Source organism: Hyperolius riggenbachi, chromosome 9 (genome assembly GCF_040937935.1).
Source record: "Hyperolius riggenbachi isolate aHypRig1 chromosome 9, aHypRig1.pri, whole genome shotgun sequence".
NCBI classification, from domain to species: Eukaryota; Metazoa; Chordata; class Amphibia; order Anura; family Hyperoliidae; genus Hyperolius; species Hyperolius riggenbachi.
The window spans coordinates 250156819-250178876 of NC_090654.1; the positions used below are offsets into that span (position 1 = coordinate 250156819).

Sequence of the window (22058 nt, forward strand, 5' to 3'; positions counted from 1 at the left end):
TTAACCCTTCGCACTCTCGCATGCAAATGTTCAAACAAATGCATTCACAGATTCACTCATCCAGGCACCACTGTTATCCCTACAGCTAAGTTAAAAGCCGGGGTCTTAGTTCACAGAAGAATGCATTTGTAACATCCGCAGAAGCGGCGGCTGCGGGCACGCAGGGTGTCTCCGCAGCCGCCTCGCTTTCCTGCTCGGGGACTTCGCCCGTTCCTCTAGCGTCTAGTACGCCGAGGACGGAGTTGTCACTTGCCCATAGGATTGTTGTATCGCGCAGGCGCGCGCGGAGACAGGACCTTTATGCGGGGAGGAGGCGCGTCAGCTGACCAGCCGGTCGGCTGACGTCAGAGGAATCTCACGGCGCTCCGGATTGGCTGATTGATTGTGGGCGCGGCCGTGGGGTCTCCTCTGCTTCAAAAGCCTTCAGTGTTCACTCGCAACCTGTCTGCTGTTGCGAATGCTTATGTGTTAGCACTCAGACCTTAGACAGTATCCGGTGTGCTTTGATCTGGGAGGAAACCAGGGATTTCACACAAGACTAGGATTATTGTATTATTGTATATTGTGATATTCTGTGTATGACTCCGGCCTATCTCTGACCCTGCTCTTGCTTATCGATTCTGTACCTCTGCCCATCTGACTCTGTTGCTGAACTCTGCCTGATATCTTACTACTCTCTTGCTTGCCAATTCTGTACTGTACCTGCCCGCCTGTTGCCGATCCTAGCCTGTCTGACCACTCTACTCACCAGTGAACCCTCGTCACTGGTGAGGTGCTCTCTGTAGTACCCACCAGCTCCTTTGGTGAGGTGCTCACCAATAGTACCCACCAGCTCCTCTGGTGAGGTCTAGTGAAACTATTCAGTTACTGTTGCACCAAGCACTATACACCTTGCTATTCTGCTAGCTATACTTGCATTATTGGTGATTCTGCAGATCACCATATAATCAGGTATAGCATCTGTATTATCGGTGATACTGCAGATCACACATAATCAGACGTCTGTGTTGCTACACCAATCGTTACAGAACCGCAGACCAATATATATATGGAGGCACTGTGCAATCAGGGTTGAACTTTTGACCACGACCGTTAACGATCTCATCAAGACGGTTAACATACAGCAAACCCAGATTGACCAACTGGCTGAGACAGTTAACTGCCTTAAAGGTCCCAATGCACAAGTGTCCTCCCCTCCTGTTATTGAACCTAGGATGCCCCCTCCCAAAAGATTCTCGGGGCATCGGGCTGATTTTCAAAATTTTAAGCACCGTTGCTTATCATATTGTTATGATCATGTCTGCAGCGTTTACTGCTGGCTGCAGTGGTATTGTAACCCAAGCAGTTCTGATGTCATTACATGCATTTTCTTGCATAGTTTGGTTTGCACTTAAACTAGTTGCTGATTCCATCTGCAGTCACTCTGAAATTAATGACAGTTTAACATGCTCTTGTGTAAACAAACATTGTCTGCTGCAGTGGAGGGGCAGTCCCTTTCCTGCAGGCTGCATATCATTGTGTGCCTTTTCCTGCTATCAGCCTGTGATTAATTACCATTCACTTGTGTGGGAATCTGCAGGTCTGCTCCCATTGGATGACCTCAGTATAAAGAACTGCTTCCTGCAATGTCTCATGGGCTACCATAGTCTCAGATTCTATCTGTTACTCTGCCCGTGCCCCACCTCGTTCCTAATCCGTGTGGACTGCGCTGACTCCTGCGAAGGGGTCAGCGAGTCCTCCTAGTTCTGCTCTTGTTTCTAGAAGTTGTTACTTTGCTTGTCTTGTGTCATATATTGGTTCATCGCCAATATATACGCATACTTGCACGTTTATTATTTTCCTTGTATTCGTGTTACGTTGATACATCAGTGTCGCTGATATATACGTACACGAACTGTTTATATCCTGTGTTCCGTTAGTTAGCGTTCCAGCACGCTGAGCTAGTTATCCTGTTCCTGGTCCTGTTTGTGGATTGCGTTCATCTCTGCGAAGAGATAGCGAATCCTTCTGAGTCCTGTTCCCTGTATTACTCCAGTCTTAGTCAGAGTTCCTGCTTATGTCATATATCGGTTCATTGCCGATATATACATATGTTAGTCAGACGTTACGAATAGTTTCATTGATAGCTGTAATTGTAATACGCTAGGAAATCATACTTATTGTATATTTATCTGTGTTACGTTCATCTATCTTGATCCTGCTATTTTCTGACTATCCTGTCCTGTCTTTGTGAGGCACGCCATCGCCGCAACGCATTGGCTGCCTCATTCCAGTCTGTCTGGTTTTGGACGCTTGCTGTCGCTAAGTAGCCGCTAGCTAGCAAGCGTTCATTCTGTCTACTTGTCCTGATCTCCTCAGTCCTGGTTTATGCGCTCAGCGCTACTTTGCGCTGAGACGTTATTACGAAAGTGTTGTTTGTGGCTGTTCGGATCTGCACCGGCTCTGTGCACCACAATCTCCTATTGGAGTCAGTCCTCTCCTCCACTGAACTGGGGATATCCTGATCCCTTGTGCTGGTGTGTGTACCTCCTTCACGTCAGCTTATGTGTTATATGCTGACTGTGGAGATTACACCTCCAAGCTTAACACATATTTTGAGTTACGGCCAGTATCTTCAGGTACAGAAAGGCAAAGAGTCACATTAATAAAGACCTTATTAACTGGGGATTCCCAGTCTTGGGCCTACAGTCTCCCCGAGGGTCATGAGGCTTTGGCCTCTGTTCAGGATTTTTTTAAAGCGATGGCAGTTATATATGACGATCCCGATTTAGCTACGACATCAGAGAGGAAACTTAAGACCCTCAGACAGGGGCATAGCTCTGTCGAAACTTATGCTGCTGAATTTAGAAGGTGGGCGGTGTCAGCCAGGTAGGGGCAGTATGCTCTTCTAGATTGTTTTTTGTCGGGATTGTCTGATGCTGTAGCCGATCTGATGTTGGGTCACCCTGAGCCTAAGTCCTTGGATGAGGCTATATCCTTGGCAATCAAAATTGATCGGCGAGTTGGCTATCAAAAGCAGACTCGGGGTAGAGTCCCAGGGAGACTTGCTCCTGGTACGTTCTCGCTTCCTGTTCATTCCCCTCCTCCTCTGGATGAGCCAATGCAAATTGGACATACCAAACTCACTGAGGTCGAGAAGAACAGGAGGCGTACTGAGAAACTCTGTCTTTATTGCGCAGAGAAGGGGCATATAGTCTCAAATTGTCCTAGGAAGGCGGAACACTCTTTCGCCTAGGTGTAGCGGGAGGTACTACCCTGTGCGATCCAGTCTTACCTCTAAAAAGCAATCGTTTACTTCTCCCATGTTCTATTGCCTGGGAAGGTCAAGTTCATTTCACTCAGGCCTTTATAGACTCGGGTTCCGCAGTTAACGTGATGGCTTATGATTTTGCCGTTAAATTTGGTTTTCCTCTCCTTTCTATGGGACGCCAGGTGGTGGTTACCGCAATGGACGGTTCACCATTGCAGGAGAAACAACCACTCACTCAGACTCCTGTATTATTATGTCAGCTAGGAGTGTTGCATAAAGAACAAATACAGTTCCTGGTTCTCAAAATGTCCACCTCCACTGTAATTCTTGGTATGCCGTGGCTAAAAAAACACTCCACTCAGAACGACTGGAGTTCCAGACAGTTGTTAAGTTGGTCCTCCTACTGTCGTCATCATTGTTTGGAGAAAGTCACTATAGGCGCTACCGAGATTCAAGTGGACGGGGTGTCTTCACAGTCCTCTGACACCTCTGATATTGAGACCTGGAATGATTGGGCATCCGTTCTGAATCCTTTTCAGTGGGAGGTTCCCGAGGGGAAACCAGATGGGGTTCTGTTTGTACCCCTCCAATTCAGATTCAAGATTCTTCATGTTTTTCATGCTCATAAGAATGCAGGTCACCCAGGTGTTGCCCGCACGCAAGAATTACTAGACAGATGTGTCTGGTGGCCCTCAATTGTTTCTGACTGTAAGGACTTTGTGGGAACCTGTTCTGTCTTTGCCAGGAGTAAGTCATCTAGACGGGCTCCTGTGGGTACACTACAGTCACTGCCAGTACCTGAGCAGCCATGGACTCACCTGTCCATGGACTTTGTGGGTGAACTGCCCAGATCAGATGGGAAAACAGTCATATGGGTGGTAGTCGATAGGTTCAGTAAGATGGCCCATTTTGTTCCCTTGGACGGACTCCCCTCTGCACAGGAACTGGCAGAGCTCTTCATTCACCACATTTTCAGACTGCATGGTATCCCAGAAAATGTGGTGTCAGATAGGGGAGTCCAGTTTATTTCCAAGTTCTGGAGGGCTTTTTGTCACCATCTGGGTATGAATCTATCGTTTTCCTCCGGCTACCACCCACAGACAAATGGGCAGACCGAAAGGATTAACCAGTCCTTGGAGCAGTTTCTTAGGTGCTACGTGGCTGATGCCCAGATGGATTGGGTCAAATTTCTACCCTTTGCAGAATTTGCCCATAATAATCTGAAGTGTGCTTCCTCGGGGTTCTCCCCATTTCAGGTTGTAACGGGGAGATCACCTAAATTTTCCCCTCTGCCCGTGGTGTCTTCTCCTTTCCCGGCTCTGGAAGAGTGGCAGGGAACATTGAAGAAAATCTGGGGTATGGTCAGGAGAAATCTTAAGAAGGCCTTTGCGACCCAGAAAAAGCAGGCAGATAAGAGACGATCTGTAGAGTGGGCCTTTGCACCAGGTGATATGGTGTGGGTGTCTACTCGGCATTTAGCCTTAAAGCAGCCCTCTGCAAAACTGGGTCCCAGATTCATAGGCCCATACCCGGTGTCTAAAAAGATCAATAATGTTACGTATGTCGTTTCACTTCCACCCACTATGAGAGGTGTTAAATCTTTCCATGTGTCCCTCTTGAAGCCTGCTGTGCATGTGGATTCCTCTCCCCCCCCCCCCCCCGTGGTGATTGATGGGGAACCCGAGTATGAGATAGAGCAGATATTGGATTCTCGGGTGGTGCGTAACTCCATACAGTACCTGGTTCACTGGATGGGGTATGGCCCGGAGGAGAGATCTTGGGTGCCGGGTTGTCGCATGCATGCAGAAGAACTTAGGGAAGAGTTTCATAAGTTGCATCCTGACACACCAGGTGGACCGTGTCCGGAGTCCACACCTCAAGGGGGGGGTACTGTAACATCCGCAGAAGCGGCGGCTGCGGGCACGCAGGGTGTCTCCGCAGCCGCCTCGCTTTCCTGCTCGGGGACTTCACCCGTTCCTCTAGCGTCTAGTACGCTGAGGACGGGGTTGTCACTTGCCCATAGGGTTGCTGTATCGCGCGGGCGCGCGCGGAGACAGGACCTTTATGCGGAGAGGAGGCGCGTCAGCTGACCAGCCGGTCGGCTGAAGCCAGAGGAGTCCCACGGTTCTCCGGATTGGCTGATTGATTGTGGGCGCGGCTGTCGGGTCTCCTCTGCTTCAAAAGCCTTCAGTGTTCACTCGCAACCTGTCTGCTGTTGCGAATGCTTATGTGTTAGCGCTCAGACCTTAGACAGTATCCGGTGTGCTTTGATCTGGGAGGAAACCAGGGATTTCACACAAGACTAGGATCATTGTATTATTGTATATTGTGATATTCTGTGTATGACTCCGGCCTATTTCAGACCCTTCACTTGCTTATCGATTCTGTACCTCTGCCCATCTGACTCTGTTGCTGAACTCTGCCTGATATCTTACTACTTACTACTGCCTGATTCTGTACTGTACCTGCCCGCCTGTTGCCGATCCTAGCCTGTCTGACCACTTTACTCACCAGTGAACCCTCGTCACTGGTGAGGTGCTCTCTGTAGTACCCACCAGCTCCTCTGGTGAGGTGCTCACAAATAGTACCCCCCAGCTTCTCTGGTGAGGTCTAGTGAAACTATTCGGTTACTGTTGCACCAAGCACTATACACCTTGCTATTCTGCTAGCTATACTTGCATTATTGGTGATTCTGCAGATCACCATATAATCAGGTATAGCGTCTGTATTATCGGTGATACTGCAGATCACACATAATCAGACGTCTGTGTTGCTACACCAATTGTTACAGCATTCTTATGCTTAGTCACCTATGTTTACCTGGGTACTTCTGCGCAGTATAGGTGACTAAGCATAAGAATGCATTCTTCTGTGAACTAAGACCCCGGCTTTTAACTTAGCTGTTGGGATAACAGTGGTGCCTGGATGAGTGAATCTGTGAATGCATTTGTTTGAACATTTGCATGCGAGAGTGCGAAGGGTTAATGGATTTTTACAATGTGCATTAAACTGGCATGCAAGCAAGACAAAATTACTGCTCCATCAAGTTGCCCGGTACAACAACCTACGTGAGCTCTGTGAAAGGCTTCAAGGCAGCCACAAACTTTGAAACTCCCCCTCAACACTCATCCTTAAGTACTGATCTAGCAATAGAGCTCAACAGGTTCCACTGTAGATATGGTAACCAACCCAACCAACCCAAAGACCCATTTCCCCATCTATCCTGACTTACCGTGCCCCCTCAGTGCCTTTAGTTGTCCAGGAGGCCAAACTTAGGTACTTCCAGAAGCTCAACCCCAGAAAGGCCTCAGGCCCAGATGGCATGTCTTTGATCTGCCTGAGAACCTGTGCAAGCATGCTTGCTTCTGTCCCTACCTCCATTTTTAATAAAGTAGGGCATAGCTCCCGCCTGCCAAAAGAAATCCATCATCCCAGTCTCCAAAAAGCCATGAGTCACAGACATTAACAACTACATGCATGGTGCCCTCCATCATTAAGATCTGAAAGGTTGTTTCTCACCCATCTGAAGCGCTACACTGATGCCCTCTTGGATCCTCTCTATTCATGTATTGGGCAAGCAGATCCATAAAAGACGTCATCAACATCAGTCTGGCATTCATCACAAAACATCTAGACAGACTTGACACCTACACCAGCACAAGTTGTTCATCCTGAGACAACTTAGAAAGTTCAGAATACTGCAGGAGCTGCTGTCCAGCGTATACACTGCCACCATCATATCTATCCTGTGTTCTTCCATCATCATCTTCAGAGAATAATCAACTCTGTGAAGAGGATTATTGGATCGCCCCTGCCACCACTGGCCCTCCTCCACACAATGAGACTACAGTCCAGGGCAAACAGAATAACTCACAACCCCTCCCACCCAGGCAGCAGTTTGTTCAACTTACTCATCTCAGTCCACCACTACAGGACTATTCCCACCAAAACATCCAGGCAAAGAAACATGTTCCTCCCCAAGCAGGCCTCCTCTTAAACTCAAGCGCCCTCATAAACATTACCTCCCAGCCTCCCTCTTCTCTGGGGAACCCTGCATACTGAAACCTTGCTCTAATTTCTAGATGTGTCTTCAATGTTCCTTACCCATTGTCTGGGTGTGATAACTGTTGCATTTGGTAAATAAAGTTGATTCTGACTTATTAGTATCTCACTGGTCATCTAGTCCAGCGGTCATACGTTCCTCTTGCTAACCATGAGGTTCTGTTTCTTAGTGAAATAATGAGTTTTCTTGTGAATAATTTCTCAAACCACAAAGTGGCTTGATTCACTGAATGCAACTGTCAGAGGCTCTTAACCTGTTAGTGTATCTATATTTCAGCCCCCTTAAACGGTCTTAAAATATGCCGCTGATCAATAATGCAGTGTACTTCTGTTATTGATTTCAGCCTCTTCATATTGATTTTGGCACGTAAAATTTAAGCTGTAGTGTAATATGTTTCCCTACACTAGTAGTAAACTAATTGCAGCATGCTGATGCTTCTTAAAGTGTACCCGAGGCTATATGTGACATGAGATAAACATGCAATGTACAGTACAAAACATATTAATAACCAGGCTTTTTTACATCTTTTTTTTTTGCTGCCTAAAAGAGTTTATTTTTAGGCATGGAAGTGACAGCTTCTGTTTTGTCGGAAGCTCGTTGGGAATATAGTAAAGGTCACTGAAGATTACCACCATAAAGGTTTTCCTGGCAGAATGCAACTTCTGAGGGCAGGGAGAGATAAAAAAATACATGAAATATTGACCTTTTTCTAACTCAGGGACCCTTAATAGGCTGCCACTCATTAGAGACCTTAAAACATTCAATCTACTTTGTAAAAAAATGTAAATATAAAATAAAACCCTGGGATACTAAAAAAGTCATTTTTAGGAGTAGGAGGCTAAATGTACTTGTTTATCTCATCGTTTTATTTTCACCTCAGGTTCACTTTTAATGTTCGCTCTCACCTCTCTGGTTGCAATTTGGCCAGAGCACTCCTATTTGGTTCTGAGGGTCACTACAAAGGAACGAGGTGTGATTGCTGGGGGACCTGATCAAAGTTTTACTGGCAGTGCCCCATGGCTTGTCGTTTGGCCCCTGACCAGGAGTTGAGATGAGTAGGCTTTTCAGAAACAATGTTTTATATTATAGACGAGAGAGCACATGTAAATGTTCATAAGGAGGCTTGTGCTCCTCCCATTTTTACTGTGTGCACGGAGCCTGCACAGGTCACACATACCAAGGGATGGCCCTGTCAGCTGCCCAGCTCCAGGGACGGATTTCTGGAAAGGCCACAACGGCCAGGGCCTTGGGCGGCTGCAGCCCCAGGAAGCACCTGGACATGAAAATTGCTACATATGAGAGAGGTTGCTACATATGAGAGAGGTTGCTACATATAAGAGAAGGCTGAACATTTGGAATAACACATGAAAAATTTAAGCTGATGCCCAAGGTGGCTATTCATGAAAGAAAGGGGCTGCTGTACATGGAAGATACACAAGGAATCGGGGGCTGCACATGGAATGGGAGGAGATCTGCTGCACAGGAAAGGGGAGACACAATAACATACTCGGCCTAGGGCCACAAGATGTATAAATCTGCCATTACCCAGCTCCCATGCTAATTGTTACTAGAGAAATCGCAGCCGGGAGACTTGGGCACAGGATAAAGCCCATATATGGCTTATCCTGCTGCTGCACAAGTCCCGGCGGCGTTAATTACTATTCCCCCTCCAGGTCCATGTGGATGGTGGGGAATGATGTAATCCTGCTTTCAGCTTTTGCAGGCGGACGAATTACAGTGTTTTAAAGTGACTTCAGCTCCGTCTTTTGACGGCGCCGAAATTACTCACTGTGCGACGCTATAGCCGTAATTCCCATTATGGTCTATGGTGGCGCCGGCTACACCCAAATCTCCCGCGCTGGATTACTTGTGTTAAGCAGTTGAGACACACTCTTGTAATAATCAAGCAGCCAGTTCAAAGAACACCTGATCTGCTCACTCATTCAGGACCATCAATGCAGAAGAAGGATCAGCATGACAGTCAGACAAATATCTGTTTGTTTGTTTAGTGTGACGTGAGCAATGGCAGCCTCCATATTCATTTCACGTCAGGTTCCCTTTAAATTCTGATGCTGTTCGACTGCAGAAATGTATCCGATTTGCTTCACAGGTGCCCTATGGGGTGAACATTGTTAAAATATTGATACACTCTGTGAATGCTGAGCAGGGGCTATGTGCATGTTTGAATATTAATCTTCTGAAAGCTTTTTAATTTTGTATCGGAAATCTTGGCAAACTTCTCTCTAACTTTGAACAATTAAAGAGAGGTCAGATTTTAAAGTGGATCTGAATTAAAAGTTTAGGCATACTTTACATACAGAGTTTAGGTGAATTGGGGTGTAAGTTTTTCACTTAAAAACCCATCTCCAAACACTGATCAAAATACACACCGTTCCAGATTTTTTTTTTTAATAGTCAACCAGTGGCATAGCTAGAGATTATGGGCCCCATAGCAAAACTTACATGGGGCCATAAGATGTAGGCACTCTTCAGCAATGCTAACTGCTCCTACCCTATGGATATAAGTTAATTAGGCATTTTACGTTCTCATGAAATCTAGTCTATGGGTGCTGAGACAAAGTCAGAGGGTAAATGAACACAAGAAAGTTAATAATGATTACATAAATTACCATTGGGTCCCCTCTGCTGCAGGGCCGGGAGCAGGTAAATCTGGCATATGAGAAGTGGACAAATTGGGCGCCACCATTGACTCTCATGATAAATATCAGCTATCGGGATATCAGATATTTTATCAGAAAACCCCAGAATGATCTTTAGAAAATCAGAGAATTTGGGCAACATATTGGCTCCTACTGTAAAACGAGCTGGAATAAAGAAGCGGAGAGGCTATTTTAAAAAGTGTGGATTTTGTAGGGCTTGTCGAGAATCAGGCCCACCTGTTGAAAGAATTTATGACATCACATCAGCATCTAGTAAAGAAAAAATTTCAAATTAAAGATGTCACTAATTGTGACACAAAAGGAGTCATTTATGTGCTAATCTGTCCCTGCTCTAAACACTATGTAGGACGGACCAAACGTCCGCTAAAAGAGAGACTGAGTGAACACTGCACAAATATTAAAAAAGGAAACAAAAAACATCCTCTCTCAGCACACTATAAGAATGAGCATGGTTGCTCTTTTAAGGGAACGAAATACTGTATAATTGAGCAGGTAAACAAATCTTGGAGAGGCGGAGACTATCTGGCAGAAATGTCTCGGCGAGAAAGCATGTGGATTTACAATCTTAATACTCTGATACCTCATGGACTCAATAAAGATTTGGACTTATATGCTTTTGAATAAGAACTACCCATCTGGCAAGGCTTCATAAGAGAACCTCCGATTCACCTCAGCAGCCTAGCTTTGAGAAAGGGAGGCGTTCCTCCCGAAACGTCAGCAGTGGCTGCATCTGTGACGTCACACACATAGAGTGGAAGGAGGCGCATTGGAGCCACACGGTTGCATGCACCGTTCGGAAGGGAGGTACATCGGACCACGCCAGAGTGCACCATCATCGGCTACCTACGCCCTCTAGGGGAGCCGGGCTAACCAGCCCGACGCAGTCCAGCCGTCTAGTCTCTCTTGCCCTGCCGCCGGCCGGGGCGGGTAAGATTGAGCAGCTCCCGGGAAGACCATCTTGCATCTATGCTCCAGGACTGGTGAGATCCACCCTATTTGTATACTAACAGTGCTGGAGACCCATTGAGACAACACCGACAGGATTCAATAACACTCCAGAGTAATATATAAATACAAACTGTTCACCCCAACCGATTAACGCTGAAGGGCATTGTGCCTATGGCTCCCATCTACGAACTACCCTGAACCACAATTCCTCATAAGGAAATTAATTTGCAACATACCAGCTGCAAGTTCTACGCTAGATAAACGCCAGATTAACGCCAATACTGTGCAATATCCTTTTATGCACTACGCACTTTTAAGCCACAATTGATCTACCTCTCAATATAAGGAGTAATCAAATCCCTTATCTACCTCACACTGAAACTGTTTTTTGTTATGATCATGTCTGCAGCGTTTACTGCTGGCTGCAGTGGTATTGTAACCCAAGCAGTTCTGATGTCATTACATGCATTTTCTTGCATAGTTTGGTTTGCACTTAAACTAGTTGCTGATTCCATCTGCAGTCGCTCTGAAGTTAATGACAGTTTAATATGCTTTTGTGTAAACAAACATTGTCTGCTGCAATGGAGGGGCAATCCCTTTCCTGCAGGCTGCATATCATTGTCTGCCTTTTCCTGCTGTCAGCCTGTGATTAATTACCATTCACTTGTGTGGGAATCTGCAGGTCTGCTCCCATTGGATGACCTCAGTATAAAGAACTGCTTCCTGCAATGCTTGATGGGCTACCATAGTCTCAGATTCTGTCTGTTACTCTGCTCGTGCCCCACCTCATTCCTAGTCCGTGTAGACTGCGCTGACTCCTGCGAAGGGGTCAGCGAGTCCTCCTAGTTCTGCTCTTGTTCTAGAAGTTTTTACTCTGCTTGTCTTGTGTCATATATTGGTTCATCGCCAATATATACGCATACTTGCATTTTGTTATTTTCCTTGTATTCGTGTTACGTTGATACATCAGTGTCGCTGATATATACGTACACGAACTGTTTATTTCCTGTGTTCAGTTAGTCAGCCTTCCAGCACGTTTTGGTAGTTTGCGTGTATCGTGAGCACCCGTGCTGAGCTAGTATCCTGCTCCTGGTCCTGTTTGTGGATTGCGTTCATCTCTGCGAGGAGATAACGAATCCTTCTGAATCCTGTCCTGTTACTGCTTGTGGATTGCGTTCATCTCTGCGAAGAGATAGCGAATCCTTCTGAGTCCTGTTCCCTCTATTGCTCCAGTGCTAGTCAGTGTTCCTGCTTATGTCATATATTGGTTTCATTGCTGATATATACATATGTTAGTCAGACGTTACAAATAGTTTCATTGATAGCTGTAATTGTAATACGCTAGGAAAACATACTTATTGTATATGTGTCTGTGTTACGTTCATCTATCTTGATCCTGCTATTTCCTGACTATCTTGTCATGTCTTTGTGAGGCACGCCATCGCTGCAAACGCATTGGCTGCCTCATTCCAGTCTGTCTTATTGTGGACGCTTGCTGTCACTAAGTAGTGGCTAGTTAAGCAAGCGTTCATTCTGTCTACCTGTCCTGATCTCCTCAGTCCTGGTTTATGCGCTCAGCGCTACTTTGCGCTGAGACGTTATTACGAAAGTGTTGTTTGTGGCTGTTCGGATCTGCACCGGCTCTGTGCACCACAATCTCCTATTGGAGTCAGTCCTCTCCTCTACTAAACTGGGGATATCCTGATCCCTTGTGCTGGTGTGTGTACCTCCTTCACGTCAGCTTATGTGTTGCATGCTGACTGTGGAGATTACACCTCCAAGCCTAACATTTTTATAATTTTACTATTGTAATTTTACTATTAAAGTTTTAATGATATTTTTTAGCGCAGTCTGTTACCTATTATCTGTTTGATGCACATCCGAGGAATTGGGACCCCTTAACAGTACTAGCTGCTTACGATTAGGCGCAACACTATCTGCATAATATAGCATAATTTTTGAGTCATCAACCATTCTAGTATAATTTGAATATTACCTCCTAATGATACTGGTATGTTTTTCAACAACAATAAAACATTTTATAGGTTGTTAGGAACTGAAAATGGTCATTTGTTGATTCTGCATCATTAGGAGGTTAGGGTAATATGTACTGAAATCTAAAGCTATTTCAATCACAAACATCTTATATATTGTTATAGGACCTTTTATTTGATATCAGCTTCACAGTTCTTGGATCCATTTAACTTGAGAGTTTTTGGAGAATTTCTGCTTGAATTTCTTTGCAGGATGTCAGAATAGCTGCTGTTTGGATGTAAACTGCCTCTCACCCTCATAGATCTTTTGCTTGAGGATGCTCCAGTGGTTCTCAATTGATGTCAAAGGATTGAGGTCAGCAAGGATGGGAGCCACACTATGGGTTTGATTCACAAAAGAGTGCTAACTGTTAGCACAGCCGTTTTCCGGCGAATTTTCACATTGCACGCGATCGGGAATTTTCGTGCGAAATGGTAACGTTTTCGCGCGCAAATGCAAATTTTTGTGCGAAATTGATATCGTTTTTGTGCGAAAATTCGCGATCGTGTGCAATGCGAAAATTCACGTGAAAACGGCCGTGCTAACATTTTGCACTCTTTTGTGAATCAAGCCCTATGAGTTTCTCTCCTTTTTTGCTGTTAGCAGCCAATGGTGCAGCAATATTCTTTGTAGCATGAGATAGTGCATTGTTATGCATGAAAATGATTTTGTCTAAGAAAGCATGGTTCTTCTTTTTGTACCAAGGAAGAAAGTGGTCAGTCAGAAACCCCACATACTTTTAGAAGTCATTTTCACACCTTCATGGACCCTAAAGGGGTCTACTAGTTTTCTCCTCATGATTCTGGACCAAAACATGACTCCATCACCTCCTTGCTGATATTGCAGCCTTGTTAGGACATGGGGGCCGTCCACCATCCATCCATCACTCTATCCAGTTGGCCCATCCAGGGTTACATGGCACTCATTAGTAAACAAGACTGTTTGAAAATTAGTCCTCATGTAGTTCTGGGCCCACTGCAGCTGTTTCTGCTTGCGAGTATTGGTTAGAGGTGGCCGAATAGAACGTTTTTCTGCATAACTCCGATCCTTTGGAGGATCCTGCACCTTGAAGTACGTGGGACTCCAGAGGCACCGGCAGCTTAAAATACCTGTTTGCTGCTTTGTAATGGCATTTTTGCAGCTACTCTCTTAATCCGGTTTATCTGTCTGGCAGAAACCTTATTGATTTTGCTGTTATCTGCACAAATCCGTGTGTGCTCTGAGTTAGCCACAAATCTTTTAACAGTATGATGATCACACTTAAAGGGACACTATGGTGAAAAATTGTAAAATGTAAAATATGTGCAAACATAGACAAATAAGAAGTACGTTTTTTCCAGAGTAAAATGAGCCATAAATTACTTTTCTCCTATGTTGCTGTCACTTACAGTAGGTAGCAGAAATCTGACAGAAGTGACAGGTTTTGGACTAGTCCATCTCTTCATAGTGGATTCTTGGCAAGACTTTTATTCTTTATAAAGATATTCCCTACAAAGGATTCAAACAATTATGCTGACCAGCCTTCTCTGCTCGCTACACAGTTTTTTGGCAGTTGGAGAGAGCAACTGCATTCACTAAGTGCTTTTGAATATAAATAAATCCCTAAGAATCCCCTATGAAGAGATGGGATAGTCCAAAACCTGTCGCTTCTGTCAGATTTCTACTACCTACTGTAAATGCCAGCAACATAGGAGAAAAGTAATGTATGGCTCATTTTACTCTGGAAAAAACATACTTATTTGGATATGTTTGCACATATTTTGAATATTTCGTCATAGTGCTCCTTTAAGTTTTTGTTAAAGAGACACTGAAGCAAAAAAAATATATAATATAATGAATTGGTTGTGTACTATGAATAATTACTAGAAGATTAGCAGCAAAGAAAATATTCTCATATTTTTATTTTCAGGTATATAGTGTTTTTTCTAACATTGCATCATTTTCTAATATGTGCAGATTACACAACACTCAGCATTCAAAATGATTCTTTCAGAGCAGTCTGTGAACTAATGACCTCTCCTCTGGCAGAGAAAAAGAAAATTGTTAACTAACAGTTGAGATAATAAAAGTCAGAAAACAGCCCTCTCCATGACTTTGAAAGTCGTAGAGCTTAATGGCTTTTTTTGTATAGAGATAACAACTGGAGTTTCCTAACTCTTCCTGTACTGGAAACAATTAGACTGATGTATCTGATCTTAATGTTTTATTTCTTAGTTGTACTACACATACAAATCATAATATCATAATTTTTTTTTTCGCTTCAATGTCTCTTTAAGTATCTAAGGTTTTTATACTTTGTCCAAGGCATTCAACTACTTCATGCTTTTGGACAGGAGAGGAATCCCTTTTCTTACCCATATTGCTTTAAAATGGTGGTCTGCTTAAAGGAATACTGCCGTGTTTCCCCGAAAATAAGACACAGTCTTATATTAATTTTTGCTCTAAAAGATGTGCTAGGGCTTATTTTCAGAGGATGTCTTATTTTTGGGCAAACACTGGTAGTTTTCCTATACAAAATGTACATACTGTTTGCCATGCTGAAACACGTGCAACATACACAGAGCTTGTGGTTTGCAGATATTGGCTCTCACTTACAAGAAATTGATTCTGCTGATCATGTGAGTTAGAGTCTATTTCTTGCAGGCAGAGAACTCTGTCAGGCTCCCCAGAGTATAGGATAAGCTGTGTGTCCTGGGAAGAGGTGAAGAGGTGAGGTGCTGCTGATGCTTATCACAACAGATCAGGAGGGCTGGCTCCAACAAAAACACAAATTGCCTGACACATATATAGGACTGTAGAACTCGCATTATACTGCTGCTCTCCTGTATCCAGGCTTTGTATTCAGCGTGACTTGTTGGTGTCATGTCGGCTGCTAGCTAGGGCTTAAATTTCAGGGATGTCTTACATTTCAAGCATTCTTGAAATTCCTGCTAGGTCTTATTCTCAGGGGATGTCTTACTTTAGGGGAAACACGGTATCGATTAAAGCATTTTTTTAAATGCTGTATGTTAGGGCACACATTACCACAAGTACTAGGAGCAATTTCCATCCTTACACAGCTCTGCCTCCCTGCTGTAAAATCCTCCGTCAGTTTTAGGTACAAAAGTGTCGGGCTCTTAAAGGGCTAGACCATGTCCCTGCAGAGGGGGGTTGCTATCAACTCCTCAGTGTATAGTGTAATAATCCCCTTGCTAAAAGAATCTTATTCAGATGGTGGTAAGGGGTTTTCTGTTTTCTGACTGATAAAGATCCTGATAATGCTGTAAACAGTGCCTCTCCCTCTCATAGCAGCCTATGAAGTAGATGCAGCATGGAGTGTATGATCACAAGCAAGCCAGTCAGTCAGTCAGTCAGGAATAGAATACACATCTCCCAGCTTGTTATATTTACAGCACTATTACAGCTCATCTAGTTGCCTGTTACCTCCTCAGATCAACCTCCCCCTCAGACTCTCGTGCATGCTATGAACAGTGACTTCATTGTTTCTGAGCTGTGTGAGAAATAAATGATGATTTTTAAGCAGGGAGAGATCGAGAGAAAACTGGGTGAATAAATAAAGCGCACCTAGCACTAGTGGTAATGTGTATGTGTACCCTAATGTAGAGTATTAAAAAAAGTTGTTTTCATTGACATTGTTCCTTTAATAATGTTAATCATTCTTCTTTAGTAGTTTCTCCTTCAATTGGGCAAACCTGGCACATTTATTATCTTTAAACGTTTGCTCTGGGTGGCCCTTGACCTCAGCACCCTCTGTGTAGGTGGAAGGTGTGCCAATACTCATGATGAATGCTTAAAACAAAGGGCATGTGTGGATCTGTTTTGCTCTATCTGCTGTGTATTGCATCATACAGCATTGGGATGGAGACAGTGTAATCTACCCTGACAAGCTCCTCCCCGGTGTTGCTTATTGCTCATGCAGCAAGATGACAAACTCCTCCTATGTGTTGCTGATTACTCATGCAGAAAGATAACAAACTCCTCCCCTTTGTTACTTATTAACCACTTGAGGACCTAGGGCTTTCTACCCCTTAAGGACCGGCCACTTTTTTTCCATTCAGACCACTGCAGCTTTCACGGTTTATTGCTCGCTCATACAACCTACCACCTAAATGAATTTTGGCTCCTTTTCTTGTCACTAATAAAGCTTTCTTTTGGTGCTATTTGATTGCTCCTGCGATTTTTACTTTTTATTATATTCATCAAAAAAGACATGAATTTTGGCAAAAAAATGATTTTTTTAACTTTCTGTGCTGACATTTTTCAAATAAAGTAAAATTTCTGTATACATGCAGCGCGAAAAATGTGGACAAACATGTTTTTGATTAAAAAAAACCCATTCAGTGTATATTTATTGGTTTGGGTAAAAGTTATAGCGTTTACAAACTATGATGCAAAAAGTGAATTTTCCCATTTTCAAGCATCTATGACTTTTCTGACCCCCTGTCATGTTTCATGAGGGGCTAAAATTCCAGGATAGTATAAATACCCCCCAAATGACCCCATTTTGGAAAGAAGACATCCCAAAGTATTCACTGAGAGGCATAGTGAGTTCATAGAAGATATTATTTTTTGTCACAAGTAAGCGGAAAATGACACTTTGTGAAAAAAAAAAAAAAGTTTCCATTTCTTCTAACTTGCGACAAAAAAAATGAAATCTGCCACGGACTCACCATGCCCCTCTCTGAATACCTTGAAGGGTCTACTTTCCAAAATGGGGTCATTTGTGAGGTGTGTTTACTGTCCTGACATTTTGGGGGGTGCTAAATTGTAAGCACCCCTGTAAAGCCTAAAGGTGCTCATTGGACTTTGGACCCCTTAGCGCAGTTAGGCTGCAAAAAAGTGCCACACATGTGGTATTTCCATACTCAGGAGAAGTAGTATAATGTGTTTTGGGGTGTATTTTTACACATACCCATGCTGGGTGGGAGAAATATCTCTGTAAATGACAATTTGTTAATTTTTTTTACACACAATTGTCCATTTACAGAGATCTTTCTTCCACTCAGCATGGGTATGTGTAAAAATACACCCCAAAACACATTGTACTACTTCTCCTGAGTACGGCGATGCCACATGTGTGGCACTTTTTTGCACCCTAACTGCGCTAAAGGGCCCAAAGTCCAATGAGTACCTTTAGGATTTCACAGGTCATTTTGAGAAATTTCGTTTCAAGACTACTCCTCACGGTTTAGGGCCCCTAAAATGCCAGGGCAGTATAGGAACCCCACAAATGACCCCATTTTAGAAAGAAGACACCCCAAGGTATTCCGTTAGAAGTATGGTGAGTTCATAGAAGATTTTATTTTTTGTCACAAGTTAGCGGAAAATGACACTTTGTGAAAAAACACAATTAAAATCAATTTCCGCTAACTTGTGACAAAAAATAAAATCTTCTATGAACTCGCCATACTACTAACGGAATACCTTGGGGTGTCTTCTTTCTAAAATGGGGTCATTTGTGGGGTTCCTATACTGCCCTGGCATTTTAGGGGCCCTAAACCGTGAGGAGTAGTCTTGAAACGAAATTTCTCAAAATGACATGTGAAATCCTAAAGGTACTCATTGGACTTTGGGCCCTTTAGCGCAGTTAGGGTGCAGAAAAGTGCCACACGTGGTATCGCCGTACTCGGGAGAAGTAGTACAATGTGTTTTGGGGTGTATTTTTACACATACCCATGCTGGGTGGGAGAAACACCTCTGTAAATGACAATCTTTTGATTTTTTTACACACAATTGTCCATTTACAGCGGTATTTCTAGCACCCAGCATGGGTATGTGTAAAAATACACCCCAAAACACATTGTACTACTTCTCCCGAGTACGGCGATACCACATGTCTGGCACTTTTTTGCACCCTAACTGCGCTAAGGGGCCCAAAGTCCAATGAGTACCTTTAGGATTTCACAGGTCATTTTTGTTTCAAGACTACTCCTCACGGTTTAGGGCCCCTAAAATGGCAGGGCAGTATAGGAACCCCACTAATGACCCCATTTTAGAAAGAAGACACCCCAAGGTATTCCGTTAGGAGTATGGTGAGTTCATAGAAGTTTTTATTTTTTTGTCACAAGTTAGCGGAAATTGATTTTAATTGTTTTTTTTCACAAAGTGTCATTTTCCGCTAACTTGTGACAAAAAATAAAATCTTCTATGAACTCACCATACTCCTAACGGAATACGTTTGGGTGTCTTCTTTATAGAATGGGGTCATTTGTGGGTTCCTATACTGCCCTGGCATTTTAGGGGCCCTAAACCGTGAGGAGTAGTCTTGAAACAAAAATGACCTGTGAAATCCTAAAGGTACTCATTGGACTTTGGGCCCTTTAGCGCAGTTAGGCTGCAAAAAAGTGCCAATCATGTGGTATCGCCGTACTCGGGAGATGTAGTATAATGTGTTTTGGGGTGTATTTTTACACATACCCATGCTGGGTGGGAGAAATACCTCTGTAAATGACAATTGTTTGATTTTTTTTACACACAATTGTCCATTTACAGAGAGATTTCTCCCACCCAGCATGGGTATGTGTAAAAATACACCCCAAAACACATTATACTACTTCTCCTGAGTACGGCGATACCACATGTGTGACACTTTTTTGCAGCCTAGGTGCGCTAAGGGGCCCAACGTCCTAATTGCAGGTCATTTTGAGGCATTTGTTTTCTAGACTACTCCTCACGGTTTAGGGCCCCTAAAATGCCAGGGCAGTATAGGAACCCCACAAGTGACCCCATTTTAGAAAGAAGACACCCCAAGGTATTCCGTTAGGTGTATGGCGAGTTCATAGAAGATTTTATTTTTTGTCACAAGTTAGTGAAAAATGACACTTTGTGAAAAAAAAACAAAAATCAATTTCCGCTAACTTTTGACAAAAAATAAAATCTTCTATGAACTCGTCATACACCTAACAGAATACATTGGGGTGTCTTTTTTCTAAAATGGGGTCCGTTTCTGGGGTTCCTATACCACCCTGGCATTTTACGGGCCCAAAACCGTGAGTAGTCTGGAAACCAAATGTCTCAAAATGACTGTTCAGGGGTATAAGCATCTGCAAATTTTGATGACAGGTGGTCTGTGAGGGGGCGAATTTTGTGGAACCGGTCATATGCAGGGTGGCCTTTTAGATGACAGCAGGTTGTATTGGGCCTGATCTGAGGAATAGGAGTGCTAGGGGGGTGACAGGAGGTGATTGATGGGTGTCTCAGGGGGTGGTTAGAGGGGAAAATAGATGCAATCAATGCACTGGGGAGGTGATCGGAAGGGGGTCTGAGGGCGATCTGAGGGTTTGGCCGAGTGATCAGGAGCCCACACGGGGCAAATTAGGGCCTGATCTGATGGGTAGGTGTGCTAGGGGGTGACAGGAGGTGATTGATGGGTGTCTCAAGGTGTGATTAGAGGGGGGAATAGATGCAAGCAATGCACTGGCGAGGTGATCAGGGCTGGGGCCTGAGGGCATTCTGAGGGTGTGGGCGGGTGATTGAGTGCCCTAGGGGCAGATAGGGGTCTAATCTGATAGGTAGCAGTGACAGGGGGTGATTGATGGGTAATTAGTGGGTGTTTAGGGTAGAGAACAGATATAAACACTGCCCTTGGGAGGTGATCTGACGTCGGATCTGCGGGCGAACTATTGGTGTGGGTGGGTGATCAGATTGCCCGCAAGGGGCAGGTTAGGGGCTGATTGATGGGTGGCAGTGACAGGGGGTGATTGATGGGTGGCAGTGCCAGGGGGTGATTGATGGGTGGCAGTGACAGGGTGATTGATGGGTGATTGACAGGTGATCAGTGGGTTATTACAGGGAAGAACAGATGTAACTAATGCACTGGCGAATTGATAAGGGGGGGTCTAAAGGCAATCTGAGCGTGTAGGCGGGTGATTGGGTGCCCGCAAGGGGCAGATTAGGGTCTGATCTGATGAGTAACAGTGACAGGTGGTGATAGGGGGTGATTGATGGGTGATTGATGGGTAATTAGTGGGTGTTTAGAGGAGAGAATAGATGTAAACACTGCGTTTGGGTGGTGATCTGATGTCGGATCTGCGGGCGATCTATTGGTGTGGGTGGGTGATCAGATTGCCCGCAAGGGGCAGGTTAGGGGCTGATTGATGGGTGGCAGTGACAGGGGGTGATTGATGGGTGATTGACAGGTGATTGACAGGTGATCAGTGGGTTATTACAGGGAAGAACAGATGTAAATATTGCACTGGCGAATTGATAAGGGGGTAACAGTGACAGGTGGTGATAGGGGGTGATTGATGGGTGATTGATGGGTAATTAGTGGGTGTTTAGAGGAGAGAATAGATGTAAACACTGCATTTGGGTGGTGATCTGATGTCGGATCTGCGGGCGATCTATTGGTGTGGGTGGGTGATCAGATTGCCCGCAAGGGGCAGGTTAGGGGCTGATTGATGGGTGGCAGTGACAGGGGGTGATTGATGGGTGATTGACAGGTGATTGACAGGTGATCAGGGGGGATAGATGCATACAGTACACGGGGGGGGGGGGGTCTGGGGAGAATCTGAGGGGTGGGGGGTGATCAGGAGGGAGCAGTGGGCAGGGGGGGAGATAAAAAAAAAATAGCGTTGACAGATAGTGACAGGGAGTGATTGATGGGTGATTAGGGGGGTGATTGGGTGCAAACAGGGGTCTGGGGGGTGGGCAGGGGGGGGGGCCTGAGGGGTGCTGTGGGCGATCTGGGGCAGGGGGGGGAGAAATCAGTGTGCTTGGGTGCAGACTAGGGTGGCTGCAGCCTGCCCTGGTGGTCCCTCGGACACTGGGACCACCAGGGCAGGAGGCAGCCTGTATAATACACTTTGTAAACATTACAAAGTGTATTATACACTTTGTATGCGGTGATCGCGGGGTTAACATCCCGCCGGCGCTTCCGTATAGCCGGCGGGATGTTGCGGCGGGCGAGCGGTGACAGGCGCCGGCGGAGGATCGCGTCACGGATGACGCGATCGCTCCGCCCATGCCCTTAAATGGACCGCCGCCTCTGTGGGTGAGCCGGTCCTTCAGGGCTCCACTTCCCGGCCGCCTCTGTGCGTTAGGCGGTCGGGAAGTGGTTAATCATGCAGCAAGATGGCCATTT

At 44.8% G+C, this 22058-nt stretch overlaps 1 protein-coding gene across 2 annotated transcripts in view; it reads left to right on the forward strand.

Annotated features, from left to right (window-relative positions):
* The window catches only part of KCNH5 (potassium voltage-gated channel subfamily H member 5), a 484848-nt gene that overhangs the window by 185467 nt on the left and 277323 nt on the right, over positions 1-22058 (forward strand). The window lies entirely within an intron of this gene.